A 13,188-nucleotide genomic window follows, 5' to 3' on the forward strand; every position below is an offset into this window, starting at 1 on the left:
ATATCAAAGTGATGCTAGGTTGCTGGCTTGCTAATATTTTAAATACTTCTGTATATACAGTCTACTTGTCAAGCTTGAAAACAAAGCATGCCTTATTTACTGTGGTAAAATGTATTGGAACTAAGTAGTCTGTATGTCATGGAACAACAGTCCTTTTTATGTGGAATCTGCACATAAATTGGTATTGCAACAAGAGCATTATTACACAACATTTATATGTATACATACTACACAACATTTATACAAGTGTAAAACAGAACAGAGGTATGATTAAACAAATGTAGGTCATTGAATTGTGCTGTTTACTTTGAAGGTGTTAATGTAGTTATGGAATCATGCTGTGCAGAAAAAAAAATGTACACAATGCAGAGACCGTTCAAGTAATAAGATGCTAATTCTCATCAGTTTAATTGTTATAGATCTTTTTTACAACTTTGGGGCTTGGAAGCATTTGAGGTGGCTTGCGACCTCTAGTTATGCTTCCAAGCCCACAGGGCTGGGAAGCATGTTGTTTTCGTTCTGTTTTTTCTTTTTTTTTTTAGTTTTTTTTCTTCCTTCTGTTTTTCTGGCAGGCCAAACGTATTGAAATAAAAGTCTGATTTACACCAAATTTGGTAGTCTTGTCTGTTATTATGTGAAGTTGTGCATGGAAACTTGGAAACACCCCGATATTTCCAAAAAAACTCTTTTTTAGGGGGTTTTTCTAAGCGATAAGCCTCCTAGGTCGTAATTCTAGGGAATGTGAAAACTGGTCCTGGATGTAGCCCAAAGGGTCTATTAATCAAATTGCACGGGGTTTGTGGATATCTGCTATAATTTGGACGTTACCTGGGTCTAAACCCTACTTGACCCCGACAACGATGAAAACACATTTTTCCCACGCCTATAACTCCTAAACGGTAACAGCTATTCACACCAAACTCAGTAGGTTTGTGGCATATGTGTATGCAATTCTGTCATAAAGTTTGCAGATGTGGGGGGCGAAGCCCCTCTCCATAAAAAATTCTATAAAATATGATCTCAAAATATAATGGGAGTCTATGGCAGAACTTGCAGTACTGCAGTCTTCCATGAGAGGCGCCAATGAGTGTTCTGAACAGAAACTTATACAAGACTGGACAAAACAAGATAGCGGTGCAAGCAGGCATACAGGAACCTTATAAAATTTAGGGTTTTTATGCTACCAATCTCAAGTTTGGTATTCAAATGAGCTAAGTACTTGCGTTAACGTCAATGTACTTTACAAACGATTACATTCCTGTCCTCAATACACTTTTCAATTCGTAATATCACCGGCGTAGCGACTCATCGCGGTGCCTTGTAGCTAACCGTTGTGTAAACGATTGCATTTTTCTTATTACTGTTATCTTTACAGAAAGGTGAAATGAACGATTACTTTATTACCGTTCTTCTAACAAATATCAACACACGCTACCTAACTACCGCATTGCGAGTTAGCCAGCTAGCGTTTTGTAGCATGCTAGCAGTGTAGTGTAGCATGCTAGCATCGTCGGACGGTGAATATGTTGCCATCCTTGTTTATAAAATCATCTCATTGTTTCATTAACATTCTGCGCGCATCTAGCAAGCGAGCTAAGTTAATGTTTCTGCACTTTACGCACGATTACATTGTTCTCAGGAATTCATTCGTAATATCACTGTCTTAGCGACTTATCCAGCTAGTGTATTATAGCATGCTAGCAGCGTATTGTAACATGCTAGCATCGTATGAAGGTGAACATTTCGTCATCCTTGAGTCTGTAATCATCTCATTGTTGTATTAACATCCTGCGCATATCTAGCAATCTAGCTAAGTTAATGTCTCTGCACTTTAGAAACGATTACATTATTCTCAATACGTCTTGCATTTCGTAATATCACCGGCTATACGTTTTAGCCAGCTAGTTAATTGTAGCATGCTAGCATCGTATGCCGGTGAATATTTTGTCATCCTTGAGTCTATAATCATCTCATTGTTGTATTAACATCCTGCGCATATCTAGCAATCTAGCTAAGTTAATGTTTCTGCACTTTAGAAACGATTACATTCTTCTCCTCAATACATTCGTAACATCACTGTCTTAGTGACTTAGCCAGCTAACGTATTGTAGCATGCTAGCATGGTAGGACGGTGAACATGTCGTCATCCTTGTTTCTAAAATCATCTCATTGTTGTATTAACATTCTGCGCGCATCTAACAAGCTAGCTAGGTTAATGTTTCTGCACTTTAGAAACGATTACATTGTTCTCAGGAATTCATTTGTAATATCACTGTTTTAGCGACTTAGCCAGCTAGTGTATTATAGCTTGCTAGCAGCGTATTGTAGCATGCTAGCATCATATGACGGTGAATATTTTGTCATCCTTGAGTCAATAATCATCTCATTGTTGTATTAACATCCTGCGCATATCTAGCAATCTAGCTAAGTTAATGTTTCTGCACTTTAGAAACGATTAAATTCTTCTCAATACTCCTTGCATTTCGTAATATCGCCGGCTGTACGTTTTAGCCAGCTAGCGTATTGTAGCATGCTAGCATTGCATGACGGTGAATATTTTGTCATCGTTGTGTCTATAATCATTATTGTATTAACATTCTGCACGCATCTAGCAAGCTAGCTAAGTTAATGTTTCTGCACTTTTACCTACGATTATATCGTTCTTTTCAATATTGCTCGCGCAGCGTTTTTATATAGCTAGGTAAAGAATTCGTTGCTAGCTAGCTAGCTTGCTAATGTTTTGCTGAGTCACTCGCCTAGCTTGCTAGCAATACTTGTTTACGTGTTTGAACGAATCTTATTTTGACTGTCGAAGTGAAATAACGTTGTACATTGTTCAATACTCCTCGTGTAGCCTGTTTGAATGAATGTTATTATGTCTCAGTATGAAATAACGTTGTATTTGTAAATGAAAACGTAGTTGACCAGTATGCTAGATTCGGTTCATCGCTGAAAGTAAATACGCTGAACTCAGCTGCAGCTGATCTTGTGTTAAACTCTGTTTATCGTTGGAAAAAGCGATACGTTTTTCACTGCAGCGAAAATGTTTCATAATGTACTTTAATGTAGTGTTTGCTGCTTTGATGCTACTGTGAATAACATTCGTGAATGAGTTTTGTAAAACCGAAGCGGACTTGTTATGGAAGAACGTGATAATTCTTATCAGTTTCATTGCTCAACTTTTCTTCCTGATAGTGAGTTTTTCCTTGCCACTGTTGCCTGACGCTTGCTCTCAGCGGGTCTCAGGCCTAGGAACAGTGAAAATGTGCGTTGTGACAACTTGTGCTGTAAAAAGCGCGATACAAATAAAAATGAATTAAATTGAATTGAATTAATTGTTATGTGTCTTTTTTACACCTTTGGGGCTTGGAAGCATTTGCGGTAGCTTGCGACCTCTAGTTTTGTTGTTTGTTTTGCCCAATGAGATCATTTGATAATGTGTACATTTTTGTTTGTATCCTTGTATCAGTAACATGACTGAAGATGAAAAAGGAGAATGTAACTTGCGCTGCGCCTGCATTTTACAGCGCAATGGAAAGTGAGTGTAGTATCAAAGCGAGTATAGAGCTAAGAATGAAGTGGACTAGTCTGTCGTATGGCTGGATTTCGAGCAAGAGCGCTTTCCGCTTAAGGAAATTATTACACTTGCTGTGAAGATTGTGTTGGATGAACCTCCAGGCTTCCACAACGACACGGCTGACATAAACGGCAGCAAATGTATGGTGAAATCCATAAGACGTCGTGCTGAAATTCAAGGGGACATGTATGAGAGTGCTATTTGAAGAGGCAGCTTTCGCTTACAGGCCATACCACCCTGAACACGCCCGATCTCGTCCGATCTCGGAAGCTAAGCAGGGTCGGGCCTGGTTAGTACTTGGATGGGAGATCGCCTGGGAATACCAGGTGCTGTAAGCTTTTTTCCCTCCACAGGAGGCGCTATTTGATCGCAAACACACACATTTCTCTCATGACTCGTTCCATTCAGCGTCTATTTATTTGTCTTTTCATACAATCATGTACACTTAAGGTGATCTAAAGAAGGGCAGACGACCCCAGCCCGGAAACAGAGCTCTTTCTGTCTGAAAGAGCTCGCCGACATAGTCCCCAGTCAGTTAAAAAAAATAAAATAAGTAAAATAAAAAAGCAAAGACTGTCTGTGGTGCAGTGAAACGGGTGAGGGCGCTCCAGAACTGAACGTTCATATTTTAGCCTGGGGAACGCGGATGGGAATGCACGGACATTATTACACTTGGTGTGATGACCGTGCTGTGTTTGTGTTTTTTTTTTTTTTTTTACAAGTAATGCAATTGCACTCCGATGATCGGAGTGTCATAGAGGGGCTTTTTCCCCTCTTTTTTTCTTTGGCACGTATGGCATTCATAGCAATTTCTGTCTCCCGCGTAAGCATCTCTTGTTGAATACGGGAATGGACAGTGTAGAATTATGTGCCAGTAGAACGGTATTGATAGGAATATCGCCATTAAATTAAAAATGCAGCGGCATTTTCACTACAAAAAAGGAATAATGAGATCTTTCCATTAGGCATACTCTTGTGGCGCTGGGCAGCCCACTTGCAGGACGTGGCAACCATGGGTGTAAAGTGCAATTTTTTCAATTTTTATACACTTTATTTAGTTCATTGCAAAGTGTCATGACAAAAATTTTACAGACATACCTGTACTGTACAGTTCTTAATATGGGTGTTACATTAGCTGACACATTGATGGGGTACAAGTGTGGGTTAAACCGTACATAATAGGAAATACACACGTAGTCAACATGACATTTGTTATACATTACATGAGTAACAACACCAAAAACAATCACCGATATCAATTGTGACACATACAAGTGTGTATAATAAGCAGTAGTACGTTGTAAGTATGATAAACACCTATGCCACAATGCTGATGCTATTCAGTAGAAGGAAGTCTGACAAGGGCGCTACATGAACATACAGAGCATACAGAATGTTGGGGAGCACACGAACAAATGCTCCATCGGGGAAGCAGGAGGGGGGGGGGAGGTAAAAACATCAGACAGTACATAAGAAATACACTACATTTGCTGTATATTATACAGGTAATATTTCCAATACAAGTACAGAACTCTAGAGGTAGTAAGGTGTAAGACTGAAAAACACAAAGAAACTGGTCATCAAAATACTTGAAAAAAGTTCTCACAAGTGTTAACACAATAATAGGGTGCACACGTACACATGTCTCACTGGGAGAAAGTGAGGTTTCAGAAAAGGGAGGAACATTGGGCAATACATAACATTTGTTGTGTATCATACGGGTAACAGTAAAAGGACAATCACCGATACCAAGTGTATCGCGCATAAACATGGGGGGAATAAACAAGAATGATGAACATAGATGTTGCCCTGCTTACACTATTCGTTAAAAAGAATTTTGGCTACATGAGGAAAGTGTGAAGCTTTCCATATATTTTTCACTTGGGCAATGCTTTGTTTCTGAGTTTCCCTTTGTATATAATCTTTAACCAGATTCAAAACTGCATTACAAACCTTTAGTAAAGGTAGGTCATACTTCTTGAGCACCAATAGGTTCCTAGCTTTCCATAAAGACTCTTTAATACAGTTGACTATTGCCCACCACCTAGCGTATTGGTCGTGGTTGGCTTGTGTATTCGTTACTCCATACATGATGAAAAATTTGTTGATTGGAGGGCAATGTATGTTGGCCAACCAGCTTTCAAATTCTAACCACACTCTGCGGGCGTAATGACATGACCAAAAGATGTGTTCGACAGACTCGTCTTCAAAACAACCTTTTCTCACACACTTACTATTGGGGGTACATCCCCGTTTCTTTAGAAATAAACGGGTGGGTAGGCAGTCGTGGGCTATCTGCCAGGCCAGATCCTTATGTTTATTAAAAAGGTAGGCGTTGTTGATGTTTTTCCAGGCTGCTACACTGTCGCTCTCTTTTAAAACACCAACAGGTGTCAATTTGTTCTTATCTGGTGACAATACATTTTCAATTTGCTTTCTAGATAATTTTTCTTTAAGAGTAGCTGAGGCTTTATGTTTCCTCAAAAATAGTTTAACTACATTGTAAAGATGAGGACAGGTCTCTGCGTAAGGGACGTCCAGAGATGTACGTTTCCCCTAAGCTAATTCAATGGTGCGGCCCACCCAAAATCTAGCAAAAAATGACCACAGCTGTGGTGTCGCAGATGGTGAAAGGCAAGAAACTAAGATTGGGGTCAAAAAGAGAGCGAGTAACTTAGTCTCTATCTCTGGGACATTTTGCCCCCCCTTATCTAAAGGTCTGTACATTATATTTCTCCTTAACCTTTCTTGATTCCCCCCCCCAGATAAACTGGAAGATCACCCTCCTCAGGGATGCTAAAACCATCCTTGGAATGGGGAAGGTGGAGGCGAGAAAGGTGAGGGAGGAGATAACATCTACCTTTATTACTAAGACTTTGCCAGTCAAAGTTAATTCTCTGTCTCGCCATTGGAAGAGTTTGTTTTGGATCTTTGGTATTCTGGCTTCCCAATTAAGTTTTTCCATATCTTTACCAATTTGAATCCCCAATATTTTTATTCACTCTTCAGTAATGGTAAGCCCCAGATTCAAATAGGGTTCTTTCCAATTCATGTAGAGTATTTCACTTTTGTCTCTATTAATTGTTTCCCCGGAAGCCGTAGCAAACTGGTCACAGATATGTAGGGCTTTTATGATAGATGTGTTATCCTGCAGCAGGAGTGTGAGGTCGTCCATGTATAAGGAGAGTTTGGCCTCCTTACCTCCGCTTCCTGGGACTGGGATACCATGTATGTTTGGCTCCGTTCTAAGTGCCCCAGCTATGGGCTCCATTGCTAAAATAAACAACAGGGGAGACAGCGGACAACCTTGGCGCACACCAGAGCTTATTAAAAATGGATCTGTCAGCCTGCCATTTAACAACACCCTGCTCTGACAATCCTTGTATAATACGTCAAACCATGCTTTAAAAATTGGCCCGAAACCTAGCCTAGACAGCACTGCTCTTAGGTAGTTGTGGTCAATTTTGTCGAAGGCCTTCTCTAAGTCTATCCCTAATACACACAAAGGGAGTCCGCGGTCCTCTGAGAAGAGAAAAACATCCCTTACAAGAGCGAGATTGTCGGACAAGGACCTCTTTGGCACACCGCAAGTCTGCTCTGGACCCACAATCTCGTCCACTACGGACTGAAGACGAAGAAAAAGGGCTTTAGTTAAGATCTTTGTGTCCACTCCAAGAAGACTTAGTGGACGCCAGTTTTTTAGATTTCTTTTATCGCCTTTCTTGTACAGTAAAGTTATTGTGCTCTCTCTGAGAGAGCCTGGTAGTTTCTTCGACTCTAAACTTTCACGATAGACTTCTAATAAGGGTGCTTTCAATAGGTCCCAAAAGGTATAGAAAAACTTTCGGTAACCCGTCAGAGCCTGGGGTCTTACCATTCTGCATACTCAACATAGCGTTTGTGATTTCGCCAATTGTGAGGTCACTGTCTAAGGTCTCCCTGTCCTTGTCACTGAGGCTACTGTCCAAAAAGTTGCATAGGAGACTAATCATCTCTATGTTGCTCTCCTTGCCTTTTTACAAGGTTGAATAAAAATTCTGAACAAGAGATTGTATTTGCTGGGGATCCACTATTACCTTATCGTTGTGTAGGAGAGGTCCCACCATATTTCTCTTTTTGGTTACGCGTTTAAAGAAATAGCGGGTACATTTCTCATTCTTCTCCATATGGTGGACCCTACTCTGTACCAAAAAACTCTTACTATCCTCTGAGGATCTTCTGTACATAATCCTTTTTTATCCTAGCAATGTCTTCAGCTACATCAAAGCCTGCATGTGCCATATTATAGAGGCGCTGCAGTTTTGCTTGCAGCCTACTGAAAACGATTCGTCTCTTTGCAGCCCTTTTTCTCCCCTCAAGTACAAAGAACCTTTTGGTTCTTGCTTTAATGTCCTCCCACCACTCCCCTGCAGACTCATATAGGAACCTTAAAGAAATCCATTGCTTTAATTTCTCTCTAAGATGAGCAGTGAGTTTAGGGTTTTCTAATAAACTAATATTAAGTTTCCATAATCCAGGGCCGGGAAGGTTACCTCCCTGAAATTCTATCGTACAAGAAAGAGCTGAGTGGTCGGAAAAGAAAGTTGGTTTAAGGGAGGCCTCTTTTACAATGCATCCCTTAGGTCCTAAGATGTAATCAATTCTTGAACTTACAGAACAAATGTGTCCAGGTGAAACCTTTCTCCCCCGGGTTTTTTGTTTTAAAGGTATCTATTAGATGGAAATCATCAATTAGATTTCCCAAAAGAACTGAACTGGAGTCTAGTCTTACCGGTGATACAGACAACCTGTCACTTTCATGCAATATACAATTAAAGTCCCCACCAACTATCACCTCTTTCCCGCACAACAGAAGAGATGGAAGGGATCTTAAGGTATCTAAGCGGCCTTGGAGATGGGTAGGGCAGTATATGTTGATAATCCTCAAACTAATCCCTCCTCCCTCCAAATCAACGTACATCAATCTACCATCTATTACCCGTTGTATGTTTTTCACTTTAAAGGAGTCCCCCCTTAGCAGTATAGCTATTCCTGAAGATTTATTATTATTGTCCCCAGACCATATGGATTCTCCATGTATCCATCTGTCTTGAAAAACCCTATAGTTATCACGAAAGGATAAACTGCACTCTTGTAAAAGGTAAATGTCCATTTTCTCCATTATGAGGAAGTTGAAGATGGACTGACATTTAACTGGGTCGTTCAGGCCTCTGGTGTTACAGGATATTACAGATATGGTCATAAGGATTATAAAAAGGGGGGACGGAGAGATCATATATCTATTAGGGGAAAATACAGGAGCAAACAGACTGTTCAAAACTTCACTGCTGGGTCTTTCTTGGACTTTTTCTTTTTTCTTCTTACAGTAGTTTCTCCACCTCCTTCTCTTGCAGTCATTAAGGTGGTGGTTGTAAAGGCCTCCACCTGCTCTACTTCTAGAAATTCAGTGGAGCTAGAGGGGGGGGAGTACCAAATGTTATCAATGTCTAGGCTGAAATTCCCATCCCCAAGAGGGGAGGAGAAATTGCCTTTCCTCTTCTTCATTTCTCCTTCGTCATTTGGGACAGGGTCATCAGGGAGAAGTAAGATGGAAGATGCCAAGGGTGCCTCTGCACCTGAGGAGCAGTCATCAGTTTGTACGAGTCCTGCTGGAGGTTCTTTAGGCAGTACGGGGATATCACCTTTAAGGATGCCCAAAATCTCTGTAGTGGGAGAGATAGCGGGGGCTTGGTTCATTTGCCCTTCAGAAATCTGGTGGCTTGCTTCATTCAGGTTGCTTGGGGGCAATGGTTCCTTTTCCTGTTGCTCCTTCAGAAAGAGTGGCTCAGGAAGACCAGCGGAGGGTGCCTGGGTGGAGTCTTGAATGGCCTCCTGCTCAGGCTCAGGCCCCAGCCCGAGCTCAGGCCTCGGCCCAGGATCAGGCTCAGGCTCAGGCCCCAGACTAGGCCCTGGCTCAGGCTCTGGTAGTTTCCGGCCGGGGGAGTGAGCTGAGTTTGTGGATTTCTTTACAATTAAACCGGCATAAACAAGGTTTGGGGTATGAGCCCATTCTGCTTGCTCTCTTGACTGGATGACTTCTAAAGCATTCTGAGTGGGGTTGGAGGTGGAGGCCTTAAGCCGGTTGGAGTAGGCCTGAGGGCAGGTCTTGAACAGGTGATCAGAGGAGGCACAAAGATTACATTTCACTGGGATGGTGCATTCACGAGTTGAATGCGTTGTGGCTCTACAGTTCTTGCAAATCTGTTCAGAACAAGCAGCTGCTAAATGCTCGAGAGAGCCACATTTTCTGCATTGCTTTGGCTGTCCAGCATAAAATACTAAACCACGGCAGACCCCTAACTGGATGGTACAAGGTAGGTGCTGTAGGCCATCTCTACTTGCACCCTCTCTCAGACGGACTTGAAATCGTCTTGCACCAGTTTTAACTCCATCAATGTCTTTTACTTCCATTCCATGCAAAACCGTACAATGTCTGCCAAGCCAAGTAGCAATATCCTCATGTTTAACAAATTCAGAAAACATAACCACATAAACAGTTCTCAAGTTTCGTTCAGACAAAGGCGTTAAGCTGATCTTTTCAAATCCTGCAAAGGATTTCTTCTTTGCCTCAAAGGTATCCACACACCGCTCAAACAAAGAGTAAGAGGTGAATATTACCTCAAAATGGCGTCTTCCAGGAAAGGCAAATACAAAGTCCAGATGGTTTGTGGAAAATCCCAACTCCTTCTGCAAAACTTGGCGGCTGAACTAGAGACGATCCATTTCCATTCCTTCATCCAAATCGAAGCGAACAGCATTTCTTCGGGCTCCAAGAGCCTGCATCTTACTCCGTTGATTGTGAAACAATATCAGTATCAGTAGAAATTTTCTTGTAAAGGTGAAAGGTAGGGAAAACCAAGTACAAGCCCTGGATGAACTACCTTGTTGATCATGGTATCTCCCCTGCCAGTATCTGGGTGTAAAGTGCATTAAGTAGGACGACGCGCTTTTGGTTGCGCTGTGCAATTCATACTTACCTGATACCATGATCAACAAGGTGGTTCACCCAGGGTGAGACTCAGCCATTGCACTCCGGCTGTGTTGACCCCTGCGAATTCCCCAAATGTGGGAATCTCGACTGCATAATTTCTGGTAGTGGGGGACTGCGTTCGCGCTCTTCCCTGATTTTTCTTGTTCAAAAACACATCTTCAATGCTTATCTGTCATGCCGAATTTAAAAACCAAGGAACCAAAAAACAAAAAGAAACACAAAACGCAGTACAGCAACGAGCTGATGTATGCATTCTTACATAGGTGATGCTGTGTTGATTTCTTGTTTAACCTCGTTTAATGCTCACTGCATGAATTATTAATCGCTGCAATACTCTGTGTCCCCCCCAATATGGTCAGGCTTGGGTGATGACATAAACGGCAGTAAGCGTACGGTGAAATCCATGAGACGTCGTGCTGAAATTGAAAGGGACACGTATGAGAGTGCTGTTTGAAAAAGTAGGCGTCACTTACGGCCACAGCACCCTGAACACGGCCGATCTCAGAAACTAAGCATGGTTGGGTGTGCTTCGCACTTGGATGGGAGAGCCCCCAAGAATGCCCGGTTATGAGAGCTTTTTCCCTCGACAGGAGGCGCTATTTGAGCAGAAAGACAGATTTGTGTTATTACTGTTTCCCTTGAGCGTGAATGAATTGGTGTGTTGAAAGAAGGTGTATTTAGTGGAGAGTTTGAGGCGATATGTTTGAAAAGAAGTGCCGTGTGCAAAAGAGTTAATGTAAGAATTTTTTTTGTTTCCGGCAAAAAATGTGATAGTGTGGTGATGTGACTTTGAAGAAGATGGAAGGCTTGAGGAATTTGCGTGTGATCGTTGCGCCAGGCGCCATGCTAATGTTGTGTGTATCGTTGCAATGCTAGTACATGTGGTAAGGTAGCGAGCAGGAGCTTGGCCATCAGCTTCATGAAGGCGGTGGTTGGGCATCAGCTCCCATTCATGGGTACTTGCAAGCAGACGTTGTTTCCAGCCTTTCTCAGCTCTGTCAGAGCGATGTTACATTCCTCCCCCTCAGTACCTTTTTGCGCTCTAGTTCTCTTTTTCTTCATTGACTCGATTTCTCCATTTTCCACTTATTACAGTAATTACGTAATATTAGACACCGGGATACCTTAGGCGGCATCAGACCAGGCGAAAATGCAAATTCAATTGGTCCGTAATCGTCACCATTGGCACCAACATTAGACCCGCCCCCACAGATTTTTAGCCACGACTCTTTTCGGAGAGTGTGAAGTAGGCTTTCCATGCAACAGACACCATTTAAACAGTCATTGCACTCCGGCTGTGCTGACCCCTGCGAATTCCCCAAATGTGGGAATCTCGACTGCATGATGTCTGCTAGTGCGCCACTGCGTTCGCGCTCTCCCCTGATTTTTCATGCTCAGTGTTACGACCGGCTCGTCGGACCGCAGCATAAAAAAGGGAGGCAGACAACAGAAGTGACTTTCAAACAAAGAATACATTTGTTAAAGTTACTGAAAGAGAAAGTAAGAAAAGAATATGTCTAGGGGAATTTACATTTATTTATTTTAGCAGACGCTTTTATCCAAAGCGACTTACATAGGTTACAGTTCTTTACAATGTTATCCATTTATACAGCTGGATATTTTTACTGAGGCAATTGTGGGTTAAGTACCTTGCCCAAGGGTACAGCAGCAGTGTCCCAGTGGGGATTGAACCAGCAACCTTTCGGTTACGAGTCCTGCTCCTTAAACACTATGCTACACTGCCGCCCGTGTAGGAGGAGTAGACAGGTGCCTGTGTGAGGAGAGGGCATGCGCAATGCGACGAGCCCCAGAGAGACGCGCGATCACGGTCATATAGCTCACCCCGACGCCAGGTGTTACTAATAAGCAATCAACAGTTCCCACCGCGGCCTGCAACCTCTGCGTGGCCATCACAGTAACTACGGTGGAAGCAGGGGGTCGTAACACCCAGAAACAGATGTTCAATGCTTATCCGTGATGCTCTATTGAAAGTGAAAAAAAAAAAAACCTGAAGACAGCAACGAGCTGACGTATGCGCTCTTACATAGGGGATGTTGTATTGATTTGTTGTTTATCCTCGTTTTTTGCTCACTGCATGAATTAGTAATCGCTGCAATATTTTTGTTGTTTGTTTTGCCCAATGAGATCATTTGATAATGTGTACGTTTTTGTTTGTATCCTTGTATCAGTAACATGACTGAAGATGAAAAAGGAGAATGTAACTTGCGCTGCGCCTGCATTTTACAGCGCAATGGAAAGTGAGTGTAGTATCAAAGCGAGTATAGAGCTAAGAATGAAGTGGACTAGTCTGTCGTATGGCTGGATTTCGAGCAAGAGCGCTTTCCGCTTAAGGAAATTATTACACTTGCTGTGAAGATTGTGTTGGATGAACCTCCAGGCTTCCACAACGACACGGCTGTCATAAACGGCAGCAAATGTATGGTGAAATCCATAAGACGTCGTGCTGAAATTCAAGGGGACATGTATGAGAGTGCTATTTCAAGAGGCAGCTTTCGCTTACGGCCATACCACCCTGAACACGCCCGATCTCGTCCGATCTCGGAAGCTAAGCAGGGTCGGG

At 42.3% G+C, this 13,188-nt stretch overlaps 3 non-coding genes and 1 pseudogene across 3 annotated transcripts in view; all 4 read left to right on the forward strand.

Annotated features, from left to right (window-relative positions):
* Nucleotides 1-3,795: 3,795 nt before the first annotated feature.
* Nucleotides 3,796-3,915, forward strand: LOC118772234. The gene has a single exon (XR_005004644.1). It is a non-coding gene; the product is annotated as a 5S ribosomal RNA (ribosomal RNA).
* Nucleotides 3,916-10,585: 6,670 nt separating this feature from the next.
* Nucleotides 10,586-10,740, forward strand: LOC118772235 (annotated as a pseudogene).
* A 1,092-nt stretch (nucleotides 10,741-11,832) lies between these two features.
* LOC118772239 lies at nucleotides 11,833-11,990 on the forward strand. The gene has a single exon (XR_005004646.1). It is a non-coding gene; the product is annotated as a U1 spliceosomal RNA (small nuclear RNA).
* A 1,132-nt stretch (nucleotides 11,991-13,122) lies between these two features.
* LOC118772226 overlaps nucleotides 13,123-13,188 on the forward strand; it is a 119-nt gene continuing 53 nt past the window's right edge. The window contains exon 1 of the ribosomal RNA XR_005004642.1: nucleotides 13,123-13,188. This exon is cut by the window's right edge and continues 53 nt beyond it. This is a non-coding gene — a ribosomal RNA (5S ribosomal RNA).

Source organism: Megalops cyprinoides, chromosome 25, assembly GCF_013368585.1.
Source record: "Megalops cyprinoides isolate fMegCyp1 chromosome 25, fMegCyp1.pri, whole genome shotgun sequence".
Lineage (NCBI taxonomy): Eukaryota > Metazoa > Chordata > Actinopteri > Elopiformes > Megalopidae > Megalops > Megalops cyprinoides.